Genomic DNA, 15888 nt, shown 5'->3' with positions numbered 1-15888 from the left:
AGATCCACTTCTTAGCATTTTCCCCAAAGTCTTTGTTAATTCATTTATTCCAAACAGAGCAAAAAGTTTAGGAGCTAAAAAGAAAGTAGCCACATAGAGATTGAACAGCTAAGCAGTTTTAGCAGTGACCTAGTGTTGGAGAGAAATATAGATAGAATTCAGAGCTCACTAAGCATGAAGAGCCAGTGTAAGCATGAACTAAACCAGATCTTTAAAACTCTGACACCCAGTTTTGTGTTACCTGGATACTCAGCTCTAATAATTATATAATATATCATTGATACAATAAGACATATGTTACAGAGAATCTTCAGTTACCATATATAGTACTTAGTAATCAATTTTTAAAATTTGGGCAAAGGACTAAACGAGGGGCAAAAAACAAAACAAAAACAGGTCAGCAGATGATCCAGATGCTTTAGTACTCATTTTGATGAGTCAGTATCTCATTATGAGCAGAAGGTCTTAGATAGTGTTTGTTTAAATTTATGCAGTATTCCCCTCTTTTATTAAAAAAAATATATTTTTAAGAATTGTCCTTGATACACATAGAAAATAGTCAGCAAATATTTATGGGGGAAAATATCTTTGCTTCAAGACAACGCAGGTCATCAAAATGTTTATAAAAGTTATTTTAAATTCCACTTGCTATTATAGAATATTTGATTTTGTTTTCAACGTCTTCTTGTTGATACTGAGCCTCAGATGAGTTGAACAATGGCATATTAGTACAATAGTATATGGGTGTTACTTTTGACCTGGCAACTATATAGAGTACTTTGCAGCAATCTTACTTCTCATAGTATAACTTACCATACAGAGTACATTATAAATCTGAGTTTGGATCATCTTCCAACACTTTATCTTTTGTACTTTCACTGTCATAAAATATCTGAGAGTTCCTTTAATGTGAAGTTTTTGCCAGTGTCTTTCCTCTGGGTCATCTTCATCTTTTTCTTCACAACAACTTTCCTCATTTATGTCAATAACTTCACCTTCACTAAACTCCTCCAGCTGCATTCCCAGAACCTCTCAAACAGTGTCAATGTCAATGATCCCCAAGGCCAGCTATTTATTCTATAACTCAATTTATGTTCAATTCAAATCCTGCAAGTTATTTGTAAGTGTGGTAAATGTGTCTGTCATAATGTATACAGACTACTTATTAACTTCCTCCCATTATGCTCTTCTGTCACCCTTTTCACATGTTCTAATCACATCCAATTTTACTTCCACTATTATAATTTTTTGTTTTGTTTTGTTTCGCTTAGTTTCTGCACATTCATCTTTGTTGGCTAATTCTCTTTCAGTTATCCAATTTTGTAAAAGCTTATCTGGGTTCATCACTGAGAGACAAGGAGGCAACACAAATACTTGCTTCCTTTCTGTGCATGAAGTGAAAATGGATGTGTAGTGTTCAATCACTGACAGACTTTGAGGGAAGCAAAGTGATTGATCACTGATCATGATGCACTGATGTATGGACTCAAGTCTAACAGGGGAGTTTGTACATTTTGCACTTGCTCACTGTTAATATACCATGGTAACTGACATTTGAACTGTGTTGTTACAGGATGAGTGTATTATTTAATAAGGCATTGTAACTGAAACTTGCACCTACTGAAACCATTCAAAGCAAGGGCTGCCTTTAGTTAGTTTTGCATGGAAGCGTTGGGCTGATTATCATTTTTATCTTTATACATTAATGCTTTGTACATATTTTCCACATTTTGCACTGAATATTCACTTAAGAAGAAAAGAAGGATATTATCTCCCCCCAAAATCCTTAAATAGACAACTAATACATGCTATTTCTTTTCTAATAAACTTGGCTAAATCTTACCATTTGCAGTATTCAAGGACCTCTTCTTAACATGGACTTTGGAATTTGACACATATTATCCAAACCATTTAATTGGTTCACTTTCCTTTTCTGTAAAATTGTAATAACATTATCTGTTTTTTATGGTTGGTAGGAGGATGAAGTCAAATTACAAATGGATAATAACAGCATAGTATGTACCTCACAGAGGGTATTTGATATACACCATTGAACATCCCAACGTTTTCTTCAAAATAAATATCAAAAGAAATTCTTCGATCTATTTCCTCATTTTGTTGTGTAGTGGCTTCTACAAAGCAAAAAATAAAGGTCTTGTCTTACTAGACCATATGACAAATCACAACTATAATAAAAAGCCTTGGCTCTCATATAAAACCCCTCTTGGCAAGTCTTCTGACTATCTGAGAAATTCAGTAAAAAAGTCTTCCAAGTTATGTTAGTTTAGTCATCAAGAACAATCTAATGGATCTCCAAAGCACCAGACAGAAATTAATCTGTGCATGTATGACAGCAACATGGATGGGAGGTAGTCCAGTGCTGCCACTAAGCAGGCAAGCAATTCCTGAGAGATTCCACATAACAATAATACTAACAGAGATATCTCCATTTCTTCTGGTGCTGCAAAGCTAAGGAATGCCAGCTGGTAAATGTCACAGTGGCCACATTCTCTGACACTTTCTGACACCTTTATGAACTGGGTATCCATTCAATGTATTGAGTGTGGGTTACCTTATATATGCACTGTGTGGTTTAATATGGGAAACAGTGCCAGTAATATACTGTCCCTCCTTTACTTCTCTATGAATTAAAGATGAATAGGGAATTCTGTTATGTAAATAGTATCCTAATATAAGACAGATATATGGAAAGTGTGCTATGTTAATAAGAAGCAGGACTTTAAGACTGCTGGCTGGCAGGATTTCCTTATTCCAAGTGAGAGAGAACAGAGGGAAGGTAGGATTTGAATGAGCTTCAATAAATGAACGGGAGAGAAGGGGAGAAAATACTAAGAGGAAAGCATGAGTGAAGATTTTGGAGGTATAAAGATACAGTGTTTGCTCCAGGACTGACCCATCATGGTATAGTTGGAGTTTCAATGATACAATGGAGAGAGGATATAAGGATCGTGGGCCTATAAAGAAATGCTACTTGAGTCATTAAACATTCATGCATTGGTGTCAGACAGACCTAAGTTTCAACACCCAAAATACCACTAATAGCATTATTATTCCAAAACATATTCTAAGATATACCCCAAATACTCCATGACTGATTTATTATTATCATTCTGTACATAATGCAGTGCTGCTGTGCTGGATAATTATTAAGTGTTATCAAGTTAAAAGAAATGTCTTATATTTGTTGAATGACTAGTGTGTAATAGATACTTTTAAAAGCACTTTATAAGTATAATGTCATTTTATATTTTAAAAAACGTGGATTATGTAAAATTATAATCTCCATTTACAGACTGAAAAACTGAGGTTTATGAAAAAGTAATTGCCCAAGGTTCATACAAGTGATAAATCTTGGAGCCTAAATTCAAACTCCAGACAGCATGAGTGTAAAAACAAAACAAAACAAGCAAAAAAAGAATCAAGCTAAAACTATCCCATATTGCAAGAATCCCATATATAAGTCAAGCAAGGTATCTCTGCCATTTAAGAGATTTCTTATACGAAGAAGCAACACAGACTCAAGAAAGACTAATAACACAAGAAAAATAGTAAAGGAGATGTCAAGTTCAAACAACTCAGAGATTGCTTCTAATGGTGTGTTGAGAAAGAATTTAAGGAGGTAAAGTTAAAAATAAATTGAAAGGGGCTTCCCTGGTGGTGCAGTGGTTGAGAGTCTGCCTGCCGATGCAGGGGACACGGGTTTGTGCCCCGGTCGGGGAAGATCCCACATGCCGCGGAGCGGCTGGGCCCGTGAGCCACGGCCGCTGAGCCTGCGCGTCCGGAGCCTGTTGCTCTGCAATGGGAGAGGCCACAACAGTGAGGGGCCCACATACCGAAAAAATAAATAAATAAATAAATTGAAAGATCAGAAGGTTTAGCTTCAATTTCTTAGAAAAGGTAAAGTGTCAGACCAAAATAAAGCTAAGAGATCAACTTTGCTTACCTTTAGATTTCTAATGACAGAGAAAATATTTTGAATCATAAAGGCAGCAGCAAGATTTGTCCTAATATAATTTATTTTATCAGGAACCATGAGCGATACATAGTAGGCTCTCTCTTTTTCTTGAATGAGCAGATATGCTCAATAAAGATTGACCTGTTCTTTCTGCAATACTATATTTGTCATCCTCTTGACTTATTTTAAGGCTTAAGTGAAGTATAACTGATATACAAAGAACTGTACATGTTTAACGTGTACAATTTGATGAGTTTGAACATATGCCATCATATGGTACCTGGGATACCATCACCACAATCAAGGAAATAGACATATCCAACACCTCTTGAAGTATGATTGGACCCTTTTGCTTTGGTGGGGGAAATGGAGAGTTGTTCAATGGGTATAAGATTTCGTTTACACTGGATGAATACATTCTGGAAATGTGCTGCACCACAAATGCCTATAGTCTTCTTACTTTTGAAGATGAAAATTCTTCCTAGAGGAGTTAATACGTGAACTACATATTAAACACTAAGTGGCTAATGCCACTACCATTATTTATTTTTTTCCCTTTCACTGAAGTATAATTGATTTACAATATTATATTAGTTTCAGGTGATACAACATTGTGATTCAATGTTTTCATAGATTATACTCCATTTAAAGTTACTACAAAATAACGGCTATGTTTCCCTGTGTAGTACAATATATCCTTGTTGCTTATTTTTTTTATATATATCGTAGTTTGTGTCTTTTAGTCCCATACCCCTGTCTCACCCCTCCTCCTTTCCCTCTCCCCACTGTTAACGACTATTTTCTTCTCTATATCTGTGAGTTTGTTTCTGTTTTGTTATATATATTCATTTGTGTTATTTTTAGGTTCCACAGATTAGTGGTGTCAAATAGTATTTGTCTTTCTCGTCTGACTTATTTCACTAAGGATAATATTCTCTAGGTCCATCCACATTTCTGCAAATGGCAGAATTTCATTCTTTTTACGGCTGAGTAATAGTCCATTGTCAATCTTCTTCATCCATTCATCTGTTGATGGACACTTGGATTGCTTCCATAGCCTGGCTATTGTAAATAATGCTGCTATGAACATTGAGGTGCATGTATCTTCCAACTTAGTGTTTACTTTTTTTTTTTTTCAGACATAAACACAAGAGTGGAATTGCTGGATCATATGGTAGTTCTATTTTTAGTTTTTTGAGGAACTTCCATACTGTTTCCCATAGTGGCTGCACCTATTTACATTCCCACTGACTGCATACAGGGTTCCCTTTTCTCCACGTCCTTGCCAACATTTGTTATTTGTAGACATTTTTAACATATTTTTAACTTTTTAATTTATTTTTTAAATTTTTGGTTGTGTTGGGTCTTCGTTGCTGCATGTGGGTTTTCTCTAGTTGCGGCAAGTGGGGGCTACTCTTCACTGTGGTGCGCGGGCTTCTCATTGCAGTGGCTCCTCTTGTTGCGGAGCACGGGCTCTAGGTGCACGGGCTTCAGTAGTTGTGGCACACGGGCTCAGGAGTTGTGGCTCACGGGCTCTAGAGCGCAGGCTCAGTAGTTGTGTCACATGGGCTTAGTTGCTCCACGGCATGTGAGATCTTACCAGATCAGGGATCAAACCCATGTCCCCTGCACTGGCAGGCAGATTGTTAGCCACTGCGCCACCAGGGAAGTCCTATTTGTAGACTATTTGATGTTAGCCATTTTGACAGTTGTGAGGTGATATCACTATGGTTTTGATATGTATTTCTCTAATTATTAGTGACTCTGAGCATCTTTTCATGTGTCAGTTAGCCATCTGTATGTCTTCTTTGGAAAAATGTCTATTTAGGTCTTCTGCTTTTTTTTTTTTTCATTTCTTAATAACATTTGAAACCCTAAAACCATCCAAAAGGGAATCCCTGGTGAAACCAAGTACAACCTTCAGTTTTACCTCTGACTTCTACTGTGACCTTGAAAATTTTCTCTTACCTGTAAAACAAAGAAAGTAACATGAATTTGTTGCAGGAAGGGGGACCCCTTCCAGGGCCTGAGATGGGCTCTTGTCTAACACTTGGAAATGAATTGTCCGAGGAGACACACGTGCTGACAAAGCAAGAGACTTTATTGGGAAGGCGCGCCGGGCAGAGAGCAGGAGGGTATGGGAACGCAGGAGAACTGCTCTGCCACGTGGCTCGCAGTCTCGGGATTTATGGTGATGGGATTAGTTTTCGGGTTGTCTCTGGCCAAGCATTCTGCCTCAGGGTCCTTTCTGGTGGCCCGCGCATCACTCAGCCAAGATGGATTCCAGCGAGAAGGATTCTGGAAGGTTGGTAGGACATATGGACTGGCGTCTCCTCTCTCCTTTTGACCTTTCCCGTATTCTTCCAGTTGGTGGTGGCTTGTTAGTTCCATGTTCCTTATCAGGATCTCTGTCATAAAATAACTCATGCATATTGTTACTGTCTTTGCCTGGCCAGGGTGGGTGGTTTCAGTCAGTGTTTATCCTAACAAATTTAAGCTCCTTTCTTTAAAGGTCTAGATGGGTAAGAACCCTGGTGCTAAGTTGAATATAACCTGCCTGGCCTCTTGTTTTAATAGAACCATTTAGTTGGATTTTTTCTTTAACAGTAAGAACAATTCTGTAAAACTTTGCATCCTGCTGTGTCCTATTTTCCCCCTGAAAGGAAGATTTAGCTAATTGGACTTTAAGCTTACACTTCAGAGAATATCTCCTCTATATTTTTTCCTTGAGAGCTCTTTCAGAACTACTTAGTATACCACAAACCAACAATCATTAGTATTGTTTTACTGTTACACAGTGCCTGCAAAATAAAGAGGTTGCATGCATTTAGTTTGAAATGTTTTCTAGTTGTTTTAACAGCTTTTGAGTGGTTTTACAATATAATTCTTTTTAAGAGGATAAAAAATAATATTGAATGGAAAATACACTGAAGTATTAACTCTGGAGAAGTTAACACTTGAAGTAACAAAGTAACCAAGTGACAATAAATACTTAGTAAGCGTTCCCAAAGTGGAGTGGCATCAAACTTCCTTCATTGCTTATCTGTGAGCTTCATAAGAACCTCTTGAAGATAAAGTTCATATTGGAGTGTCAAAAAATGAGTCTGTCCATTTCCTGTCTGTGTGAGAATAAGCTAGAGCACACAGGCTTCTGTGCCCTCAGAACCATATAGTGTGTAATCACAAAGCCACCTGCATGTGCTTTTCAGAATCCCTAACAGTAAATTTTCACCTTACACTACCACTAAGGTACTTTTCTGTTGCTCCTTCATTTCTATTTTGTCTTCCTTTATATTCTCTCTAGCAGTCATCTAAAAGATATTCAACCTAGTTTTATTGAATGAATGAAAAGAATTTAACACAAGAGTAATCAATCCAACGAGTTACAAATGCTTCGTGTATTCTTCCCCTACCCCCTCAGCACTTACTAATCTGGTGCACATGGGATTCAAGCAACATCATCTACCTGCCTGAGGGCCTTTCTGGCTGTGGTTACCAGAGTCATCTGGGCAATAATAATTTTGCTGTTTTAAATCACTGAGTTTTGAGGTGGCTTGATTTTCACCAATAGGTTATTGATATTAGCTCCAATGCACACACACACACACACACACAAACACACACCATGGTTCAGTTTATATTTCTGCTGCTAGCAACTATATAGTTCTAACTTAAGCGTCTTTATTTATCCACTTACTAGCTATGTTGCTATGTTATCTTTTACTTATTTATTTATTTATTTTATGTCTGCGTTGGGTCTTTGTTGCTGCACGTGGGCTTTCTCTAGTTGCAGCGATTGGGGGCTACTCTTCATTGCAGTGCGCGGGCTCTAGGCATGCGGGCTTCAGTAGTTGTGGCTCCCGGGCTCTACAGCGCAGGCTCAGTAGTTGTGGAGCACGGGCTTAGTTGCTTCATGGCACGTGGGATCTTCCCGGACCAGGGCTCGAACCAGTGTCCCCTACATTGGCAGGCAGATTCTTAACCACTGCGCCACCAGGGAAGTCCATAGCTATGTTATCTTGAATAAGAGACTATTGCATTTTTTTCAGCTGTGATAAGGGTAGCAATATGTGGTGTGGATATGAAGATTGGAATATTGCATTTGAAATTCTTGCACAAAGAACAAATTTTCAAAAAAAAATTTACACTTGTAATTATAAAGTAATTGTTTATCTTCATAGTTCCCAGACAGTGACAGAGTGCCTTGTACAGAATAGGTACTTTACTGGATTCATGAATTTATAGAATGAATAGAAGATATTAGTCGATATATTGATACTGATTCAGATTTATCTTAGGAAGACAGGAATCTGATCTAAAGGGAGAATTCATGCACCCACAGATACACAAAGCTATGCATATACTTTCTAACCACATGCCCTTGAAAAATATTCAAAATTAAATAATACCTGTAGTTTGGCATCCCTAATGTTTGTCTACATTGTCTGTGATAAAATTAGTTAATGTAAATATTACAGGACAAAGCATTTATTTACATTATGCAATAGAAATTGATTTCATGTATTTTAATGACTTTAGCTAAGTAGTTACTTTTAAATTCTCCCATATTAATTCAAGCAGTTTAACATATTATTAGTGAGAAAGATATGGGCAAGGAGAAACATAAATTACATAGGTCATCTCTTTAGCTTCTTAAAGGGATGAGTACCTTTAAATTTAAGAACCTAGACAGGATGACTACTTATAGTCTCAGTACAAATAACAGATTTTTTAAATGAAAAAACTACTTTGATGAAGTAAACTTTTACAACCCGTTTGATAGATGGATTTGGAAAGCTCAGAATCAGAGTTTAATCAAAAATCACTATAAATTTTGTTATATGCACGTCTCATTATTTTGGCCCCAGATTTTAAAAATTCTAGAAAGCTAAGGTTAGTAATACCTTTTGGGGCTTCCCTGGTGGCGCAGTGGTTGAGAGTCCGCCTGCTTATGCGGGGGACGCAGGTTAGTGCCCCGCTCCGGGAGGATCCCACATGCCGTGGAGCGGCTGGGCCCGTGAGCCATGGCCGCTGAGCCTGCGCGTCCGGAGCCTGTGCTCTGCAGCGGGAGGGGCCCAAACAGTGAGAGGCCCGCGTACCGCAAAAAAATAAAAATAATAATAATACCTTTTGACCAAGTAATTTCTTATCTAGAAAGACATCCGACATAAATTATTCAAAATACAGAAAAAGCTTTATATAAAAATATTATTATATAATTATCCATGTTATCGAAACAAAAGGAAAATAAGCAAGATGGTCAAATTATAAATTAGGCTAGGTAAACTAAAGTATATACTTTTTTAGTGTATATAAATGATGATGATAGAGATCATGTAATAACATAGATAAATAGCACACTGTTTAAGAAATTAAGGGTAAAAGTTAATGTATGATGTAATGATAAGCTTAGAATAAAACCGAACAGACATGCAGCTAAAAAGATACATAGTTACTTGGGAAAAAAAGACTAGAAAGTCATATGATGCAGTAAAAGCATAAGTAAGGTAGTTCTGTTTTGAAACTTGGTTCTGTCCTTAATGGTTCTATGATATATGTGGCTTGTCATGTAATCCCTCTGAATAGTTTTCCTCATCTGTAAAAGGAGGATATTAGTTATATCTACTTTGCAAGGTTAGTATCATGATTAGAAATAATTTACTTGAAAGACCAGGTCCACAGTAGTACTCAATGAATTCCAGTTAATATTATTATTATTTCTCTTGCTTGTGATTACGTAGAGAGATTAAGGGTGATTTTTTTCTCATTTTTATTGAGATATAGTTGAGATACAGCAGTATGTAAGGTATAGGTGTACAACAGAAGGACTTGACTTATACATTGTGAAATGATTACCACAGTGTGTTTGGTTAACATCCATCATTGCATACAGATACAAAAATTAAAAAAAAAAAAGAAAAAGAAAAAAATGTGTTTTTTTTCCCTTGACACGAGAACTTTTAGGATCTACATTCTTTTTTTTTTAATATATAAATTTATTTATTTAGGCTTATTGCAGTGGCTTCTCTTGTTGTGGGGCACGGGCTCTAGGGTGCACGGGCTTCAGTAGTTGTGGCACACGGGCTCAGTAGTTGTGGCTCGTGGGCTCTAGAGCACAGGCTCAGTAGTTGTGGCACATGGGCTTAGTTGCTCCGCAGCATGTGGGATCTTCCTGGACCAGGGCTTGAACCCGTGTCCCCTGCACTGGCAGGTGGATTCTTAACCACTGTGCCACTAGGGAAGCCCCTAGGATCTATATTCTTAACAAATTTCAAATATAGCATACCGCAATATTAACTATAGTGATTTGTTTTCTCTCTTTTCACTGATTCTATAGTCATTAGCTTTACAGTGGAAAACATTTATGTATGAATAAAGAAACTAGAACTCAGATCTTGATAGTCCATCTTGTTTCAGCTTCAATTCAGATTCGAGAGTCTAAGGATGCCGTTCTTCATGCACCAGGTGATCGTTGCATCCCCAGCTACACACCTGCACTTTTTGTTTTCATATAAAAGGAGAGCAAATTCCTTCCAGGGACCCAAGCCTGAGCTACAGAGAGTACTCGAGAGGAAACTCTAAACATCTTCAGTTCCATCAAATTCAACTTTTTAAAGTTTGATGGCAGTCACATCACTTCATCTTTTAAATCCAGCTACATAAGTATAAATATCACAACATAAAGTATTAAAACTAGACCCATAAACAGCACTCCAAGGATGGGAAAGAGACTTGGGGATAGATTCACCGGGTGAGGCACATTAGTTTTCACCTTCCTGCTGATTTTTTTTTTTCCCTCTATTATACCGAGTAAGTTAATTACAGTTCTCATTTGGCATGCATTGGGTGAACGGGAGATTTTCTCCAGTCATCTGCCATTGGAAGGTATGTGTTCCTCTCCAGAGGAAAATCCAGCAAACGGCCTTAGTAGACTATGTAGAAGGGGACTTATTTTTTAAGTCTTCTTTCTTTCTTTCTCTTTCTAAGTCTCACCATTTGCTGATCTGAGGTTTCTAAAAATATCTGATGTCATGTAAATCCCAGGGCATTTACTTGGAACACTATATAATTAGGTTATGAACACCCACATTTTTACTGCATTATTCCTGTTACTTTTTTAATTGCAGTTAGTCTGCTTACACACTGTGCATGGAAGCTAGCTTTCAGTTTTGTTCTGATAGATACTTTTTAAAAGTAAAATAGGAGAAAGTTATCATTAAATGTCACTTCTCAGTTTAAATGGAAGAAGCTTTTTCTGATCTAAGAGAATGGGCTTTTTCTTCCTGTTATACTGTGTCATGCCAACCTATGTTTCTTCCACCCTCTCCCTGTCACTTGACTCAACGTGTTCCCTCTTATCACAGGCTCTTTTCCCATTCTCTTCCCACTCTCTCAAAGTTGTTTTTTCTCCTTTCTTCAACGAATTAACTTTGCTAATTCTTAAGATCTTAGCTCCATCACTGCTTCCTCAGGCAAACCTTCCCTGATCTCCTTGATTGGGAAAAATCCTCTTTTGAGGGGCACACACCAACAAATTAGCTGAATTTTACACTTGTGCATAATTAATTTGATTGATGTCTTTATCACTGTTAGCCTATTACAGATGTGAGGGCAAAAGCCAAGTCTATTTGCTAATAATTATATCCCTCGGGTCTAAAACAGCACTGGAAATATGGAAGGTACTCAATAAATATTCATTGAATAAGCAAAGATTTTAGCATTAAATAAATCAATATATGTAGAAACTCTAGTCTATATTAAGTGATCTTTTATAATTAGAGTAACTTCTTTTTGAGCAGATTTGGAATTTGAAAAGTAACAAATATTTCTCAATGAAAATAAGATGAGTTGTTTAGTGTCAATTATTCTCTAATGTATTAAGAGACAAGAGGTGATATCAGTGTGAGAATTGGTTCTCAATGAATAAGAAAGAAGTCTGAACATTGCATGGGTACTGTTTCATTGGCAAAGTACATGACCTGAGTGGAATTTGTGGAAAAACACTAGTTTTTCATTTTATATAATTCTGGAAGATTTGTTAAAAAAAATAACATGTTAATTATGATCTAGCATTTTTTAAAATGTGGCTATGCTTTCCATGGAGAGGGATATTGTGTGATAAACAGGAATGCTTTGGAGGCAGACAGATGTGCTTTTGAACCTAAGCTCTGTCACTTCCTAACTGTGTGAATCCCACTGCTTTGTAAAATGGAGGACATGACTCTTGCCACTAAGGATAACATCAAAAATCAAATGAATATGTATAGCAAATATTCTGTGCTATAGAGCAACTTGAATAGTGATACTCCCATGCACCCCCCGCACACAGACATACAAAGGCAGGCCTACCAATGATAGTTACCTAGTTGTCCTACGAAGGAGGAAAAGAGAAAAGTGATATTTCTCAAGTAACTTTCATATGCAAAGCACATTCATTCATTTCATATTCAAATCACATTCATGTGAATTATCTAATATCCTCTCCAGTGGCCTGAGAGGTTGATGCAAGAGAGGAAACTGAGTTCAGGATAATTAAGCATGTTGCTTCAAAATCACAAAGCCACAAGACTTTCTTTTCAGAAGAAGGATGTAAGGGCATAACCTGTGAGGCATATTCTAATTTTGTTGACATAAAGATTTAACTAGATGGACCTGAACACCCTACAGAGATGAAATCACTTTGAAACTCTGGCAAAGGAGCCCATAGCTTTTCTTAATGTTCCTATTTTTCTAGCAAATTAATCTGTTAATTTCTTAGCAAACAAAATAAAAGGATATGAAAGAAAGATTCAGTGTCAAAGTCATGCAGGCAAGTCATCATCTTGGTGAGCTTGCCAATGAGAAAACTGCCAATAATTTAAGCAAAGACTTTATCCTACTGAAGGCAGTAAAGCAGACCAGCTGAGCGAATGCCAAAACAAGTTCATATGATGTAACGAAATTGGGTTTTCACAACAAAATGTTGTATATTCCAAACTGATCTTAGCAACTTCTAGCAATGTGATCTTAACATTATAGTAACCACTTTCTGTTTACTCTGCAAAAGGGTAAGAATTAAAATGATTTGGGGGTGAGAATTTCAGATATTGTATACATAAACAAAGTTACGGGTACAGTCTTCGTGCTCAATAAAATAGCTATTATGCTTCATGTTAAAATGCCTCTAAGACATTGTCTGGCATACTGTACGTGTTCACAGTGATAACTCCCTTTGTAAGTGAAAGAACTGAGAGCTTATTTTTCTTTTACCAAATCACTACCTGCCTCCTAGCACCTAAAATGGACCAAGGCACCTAAAATGAATGAAGACTGTTAGCAGAATTACTAGTTCAGTCACTGAGGAAATTTATCTCTCCTCCTCCCCCTCTTCTTCCTCCTCCTCCTTATTCTTATTTAGATAACAAAGAACTTAACCTGGGGGGGAAAAAAAGAACTCAGTCTCTAGAATGTGGTAATTGGGGTAGAATATGCATGCAGAGAAAGCAACCTAGTACGGATGTTGTCCAAACCAGAAATGCAACATAATACAGGATATTATTTCAATTCCAATGAAAGTGGAATTATCTTATAAAAGTTGTTAAGCAAACAGCCTCAACAAAGTTTGACTAATAACAGAAAGAAAGTTACTTTATCTGTTCAGCATTCTTTCAGTACATCTGTGTGTCCAGTTCTTGAGATACCTATATAAATGAGAGAGAGCTCCAGCTCAAAAACAGTCCAGGATACCACTCTCTGAGCATTTGGACTCAGAATGGATACCTTGGGATTTCTTGGAGGACACACTCTATAAATAACAGAATACTTCAAAACCAGATATACTATGCCTCAGAACAGAAAAAGATAACTTGAAAATTGTGATACAAAGCATGCAATGAACTTTATGATTCTGGACTTTCTTGATTATTCAACTCAGTTATCATAACCATTTTAAAGTATTTCATTACTCACATGTTCTTTGCATTTTTGTCACCATTAACAATTGCAGTCCATATATACATATGAGAATAATTTGGGATTAGTCCATAATAATTAGCATTATGTGATCTGTTTTACAAAACACTTTGCAAAAACAAAGAGATTTGCTGTAAGAAAATGTCTCATATTATAGAGGGTGAGGAGTCCAAGATCTGCACTTGGCCAGCTGGAGACCCAGTAAAGCCAATGATATCATTCCAATCTGAGTCCAAAGCCCTAAAAACTAGGAGAATCAGTGGTATTTCAGTCTGAGTCTGAGCCCAAAGGTAGGAGAAGACTGATGCCCAGCTTCAAGACGGTAAGGCAGAAAGAAAGAATTATTTCCTATTCAGCCTTCAACTCTAGGCTTTCAATGGATTGGATAATACCCACCACATTGGGAAGTGTAATCTACTTTACAGAGTCTACTAATTCAAATGTTCATCCCTCACAGACATATCCATAAAATATGTTTAACCAAATATCTGGGTTCTCCATGGCCCTGTCAAGGTGACATATAAAATTAATCATCACAGGAAACTAGATCTCTAAGTACTCAATAGAAATTTTAAAGCAATCAGTCAATACTTTCAGATAAATATGTGTACATTATAAAGTCCCGGATACAAAAAAGGCTTATGGACAATGTCATATTCTCAAATTAATTGTTACAGAGACAGTCTCACTTGTTAGGTTGCCTTAGTGATGGGAAGGCCAAGATCACTGAATTCTTACCACCAGGCTTTGCCTGATGCGTCATATTCACTGGGCTATAAAGCTGAAGACTGCCCATTTAACCTTAGCCATATGTCTTCTACTTCCATGCACTTGGTCATATGGGAAGTGGACAGCTGCCTGGATAAATCATCCAAAGTTCTTGGAAGAGTTTAAAAATAGAGGTCTAACATATTCAGCATTACAGATTTGATGCCTCTTTAAATATTTCTATAGTTTTCTCCCAATATTTGTTCATCAAGCATTCATTCAACAAATATTTATTGAATATATACTTGGTGAATTTATAGTGCAAGATGCTGTTGGTATTAGAGGGCAAAACATGATCCATAGGCCCTAGGGAAGTTGTGTGTCAGATTTTTCCCTTTCGTAAACTGGGATTGCCCTGAATAGATTGCCCTGCCTTCTACGTAGTAGGTTTGCCTAAGGAACAGTTTGCTCACATCAGCATAGCGTATGGTGCCCATTAGGTATCTAGAAACTGAATATTCTTGGTCTGTTCTAAAGTTGGACTGACACTTGCTAGCAGTTCACTTTGATATCACGTGAGCTTGAAAATTATATCAGAAGGCATTTTATTGTATGATTGTGAGTAACAAATTTTCATGTACCCATATAGCCCTGATAGAAATCAATGAAGGTCCTCAGTGCAGGTGGTATTAGAGAAATTTAAAGGGGATATTTTTTATAGGCATTTTTATGGTTGGAAAAGTAACAGCTATCCATTAGAGAGCATCAGAAAACCCAGAAGGAAAAATAAGAGTAAAAGAAAATACCACGACTTACCACCTAAATGTAACTGTTGACAGCCAGTTATTAAAAGACGTTTTTAGTCTCGATATATGAAATATAAAATGCCTAATATTTACTGAATGCTTTTCTGCTAAGTTTCTGTTCACAATTTCTTTCTTTCTTTTTTTTTTTTTTTTTTTCCTTCTAGGTGAAGTTCTGTCTTCTGACCTAGGTATTTTTAGTATTTACACCTTAAAAATAAAAATTAAGCAGAGGGAGATGAAGTAACTTTCTCTAGTTAGTAATATCTAGTTCATAAATAACTCTCTCAGCTTAGTGAATATCCAATCCTGGTACTGTGCCCTTAAATATCGTATTTTAGTGAATATTCATACTCACACATGCTCATAGTTTTTTTTTTTTTTTAATGAAACAGACCATGTGTAAATTCTTTTGTAATATGCTTTTTAACTTAATGTACAATTAAAACA

This window comes from Phocoena phocoena, chromosome 20 (assembly GCF_963924675.1).
Source record: "Phocoena phocoena chromosome 20, mPhoPho1.1, whole genome shotgun sequence".
Lineage (NCBI taxonomy): Eukaryota > Metazoa > Chordata > Mammalia > Artiodactyla > Phocoenidae > Phocoena > Phocoena phocoena.
The sequence above is the reverse complement of the archived record's forward strand: the minus strand, read 5'-3'. Positions refer to the sequence as shown.